The following is a 3,687-nucleotide window of genomic DNA, read 5'->3' as shown; positions in this document are numbered from 1 at the left end:
ACGTGTGTGTGTGTGTGTGTACGTGTGTGTGTGTGTGTGCATGTATGTATGTATGTATGTGTGTGTGTGTGTGTGTGTGTGTGTGTGTGTGTGTGTGTGTGTGTGTGTGTGTGTGTGTGTGTGTGTGTGTGTGTGTGTGTGTGTGTGTGTGTGTGTGTGTGTGTGTGTGTGTGGTGTAGATCAGGCTGAATAGTGGCGGTCAATTCTTCAGCCTTGCAAGCTGTTGAATGGTGCAATCCCAGCATAAACTGCTATGGCTTCTGCTGTAGCATCGCTATCATCGCCTCTGGCGATGGGCTTCCAATGGTCCAATGGTGTGTGTGTGTGTGTGTGTGTGTGTGTGTGTGTGTGTGTGTGTGTGTGTGTGTGTGTATGTTTAGGGGGTGGGCAAGATCTTGGCTCATACAGAAGTAAAAAATCAACAATTCTAATTCATGGCGAAAGCAGCGGTGCTATAAATAGATCTCGTACTTGACCGCAGGTCTATCTCCACCTGATCAAATCTTTCCTTGCCAACTTGGCAAGGGATGGCTGACCTCCACACTGCATTACGTTCTACCAAACCGTCCAATGACTAGCTGGAGCTCAAGTTGCTATGGTTTCTGCTGTGGAATCGCTATCATCGCCTCCGGCGATGGGCGTCAAATGGTCAACAAAATGGTGTGTGTGTGTGTGTGTGTGTGTGTGTTTGTGGCTGTGTGTGTGTGTGGGGGGGGGGGTTGAGGGCGTGGTTGTGTGGGAGGCTGGGCGCTCAACTGTGGGAGCCTGTGTGTTCATGTGTGGGTGTGTTTTTGTATGTTCTTGTGTCTGATTTGTGTGTGTTTGTGTGCATCTGTTGGTGTGCGTGTGCGTACATCGTGTGTGTGTGTGCGTGCGTGTTTGTGAGTGTTTACATGTATGTGTATGTGTTCATGTGCATGTGTGTGTATGTGTATGTGTATGTGTATGTGTATGTTTGTGTGTATGTGTGTGTATGTGTGTGTATGTGTGTATGTGTATGTGTGTGTATGCATGTATATGTACATGTACATGCATAATGTCTGTTACATCACTGTTCAGATTGTGCAAGACTGCTTTCTCCCAGCACTCCATGTACATCACTGTTCAGATTGTGCAAGACTGCTCTCTCCCAGCACTCCATGTACATCACTGTTCAGATTGTGCAAGACTGCTTTCTCCCAGCACTCCATGTACATCACTGTTCAGATTGTGCAAGACTGCTCTCTCCCAGCACTCCATGTACATCACTGTTCAGATTGTGCAAGACTGCTTTCTCCCAGCACTCCATGTACATCACTGTTCAGATTGTGCAAGACTGCTTTCTCCCAGTACTCCATGTACATCACTGTTCAGATTGTGCAAGACTGCTCTCTCCCAGCACTCCATGTACATCACTGTTCAGATTGTGCAAGACTGCTCTCTCCCAGCACTCCATGTACATCACTGTTCAGATTGTGCAAGACTGCTCTCTCCCAGCACTCCATGTACATCACAACAGTCATACTCACACAGCGGACAGAACTCGTTGCCCGTATCCCGGTATGCTTGTTTGTGTCCTTCTTCCCCTGCCACTGCTCTGCCCTATGCAAAGTGTTCTTTTTCCTCATCTACACATGTATCATATTGTATTCTTGAGTTGCTTGCTCACCAGTTGTGGATATGCTCCATGTGTATTCTTTTGAAGGTGACCGTCCTTGAGAATATTTTCTCAAACAGCAGCTCCACCACCTCTGCGCCCACCCCCCCCCCCCCCTCCCCATCTTCCCTCCTCTCTCCCAATCCCACACGCGCACACGCGAGCATGTGCGCGCATACATAATTTGTTCTATTGTTTGCTGTCCTTGCCAAGACTGCTGGTATGTTTCCATCGACTATGTTTTTTTGCTAATACATGTACATGTGTGTGTGTGTACGCAGATTGTGTACATTGTATACATAAATGTTTACATAAATGCATGTACATGTATACATACATGTTCCTACTATCTAAAATTCAATTTGGTTTGCTCTAGAGTATCTTTCTTTTGTTCTTATTTCTTTCCAGCTACATCTCTACATAAATGTCCCTAGTCTTTAAAATTCATTTTGGCTTGCTCTAAGGCACCTCTCTATTTGCTGTGACAATTGCACAGTATTCTTTTCATTTTTCACTTGACTTTGTTCACATCTTTGCATGTGCGCACATACATAATTTGTTCTATTGTTTGCTGTGCTAGCCAAGACTGCTGGTATGTTTCCATCGACTGTGTTTTTTGAATATTTTCTCAAACAGCAACTCCCCCACCTCTGTCCCCACCCTCCTCTCTTCCAATCCCACACGCGAGCACGTGCGCGCATACATATCTTGTTATATTGTTTGCTGTGCTTGCCAAGACTGCTGGTATGTTTGCTAATAAATGTACATGCCTGTACATGTATACATAAATGTTCCTACTCGTGAAAATTCAATTTGGCTTACTCTAGAGCACCTTTCTTTTGTTCTTATTTTTTGCTGCTACATCTCTACATAAATGTCCCTAGTCTTTAAAAATCATTATGGCTTGCCCTAATGCACCTGTCTATTTGCTGTGACAATTGCACAGTATTCTTTTCATTTTTCACTTGACTTTGTTCACATTTTTGCTTCGGCTGAGACTTCTGTGGACCCTGTATTGAACTTGGCAGCTGAACTTCATCTCCTTTCCTTGTTTTTTTTAAATGCCTGAACAGATCATGACTTTTGTCACTTCTCCACTTTGCGTGCTTATTTCAGAAATTAATGTGATGGAAATCACATACATGTAATTCTAGGCTTGCATTGTTCATAGTCACTGACTCCAGTGTCTGCTCCAGGGCCGAGTCAGCCGGACGAAGGACCCGTTTGGTGGTGAGTACTCGGACCCGTTTGAAAAAAGAACACTGGGTCACCATGGTCACTTGTGACCTGATTGGGAGATGTCCATGTGCATGTTGAGTAGGTACATGTAATCGCCATAACTGGCATAAGTCACGCACCGTGTCTGTCCTGGAACAGAAAATGTGCGACTTATCGCGAGTGTGCGACTTACATCAGATTCTGTACCACGTCATGTAGATCTACACTGTCTACCTATTGGCAGCTAGCTGTATCCAGATCCACTGCTGCTAGATCAACAGAGCATGTTTATCCGCTAAAGACACTACTTAGTTCAGGATAAGATCTCGCTACAATCATGATTGTGTTGTTGCGAGGTCAAAATGCTACATGTAAAGTTGCAAGTCACGTGGTTTGGGTAGTCAATTCCCGACGCAGTAGCTAGTACACAATCTTCTAGGTTTCACTCCTAGTACAAGGGCGTCGGAACCGCACCGGCCGGGGCGGCCATGGCCGCCCCACTTTTTCGGCCGTTTCTTTTTTTTTTTTTTTTTTTTTTTTTTTTTTTTTTAGCACACTGCAACAAAGCGCGATGATCTCAGCGCAAACGTGGCAAATCCTTGTCCCCGATCGTGGTTTGTTGCAGAATCAAAAGTCCATGTACACTGAAATGGCACCAAATGCCTGGGAATGCTTGCAATTGGCTTCAATTTTTGAATTTTTTTCCCGGGGGAGGGTAATGTTTGTCCCCGATCGTAGCATCTTCTTGGTTTTTTGCAGAATCAAAAAGTCTTTCATTGTAGTTACCGTACACTGAAATGGCACCGAATGCCCGGAAATGCTTGCAATTGGCT

At 44.9% G+C, this 3,687-nt stretch overlaps 1 protein-coding gene across 1 annotated transcript in view; it reads left to right on the top strand.

The window, feature by feature from the left end:
- LOC135819303 (uncharacterized) overlaps positions 1–2,784 on the top strand; it is a 49,487-nt gene extending 46,703 nt beyond the window's left edge. Inside the window, exon 19 of the mRNA XM_065332486.1 lies at positions 1,060–2,784. The gene's annotated coding sequence lies outside the window, so the exon portion shown is untranslated. The remainder of the gene's footprint in view (positions 1–1,059) is intronic.
- Positions 2,785–3,687: the final 903 nt, after the last annotated feature.

This window comes from Sycon ciliatum, chromosome 6 (assembly GCF_964019385.1).
Source record: "Sycon ciliatum chromosome 6, ocSycCili1.1, whole genome shotgun sequence".
NCBI classification, from domain to species: Eukaryota; Metazoa; Porifera; class Calcarea; order Leucosolenida; family Sycettidae; genus Sycon; species Sycon ciliatum.
Note: the sequence above shows the minus strand (reverse complement) of the source record. Positions and strands in the feature narration are given on the sequence as shown.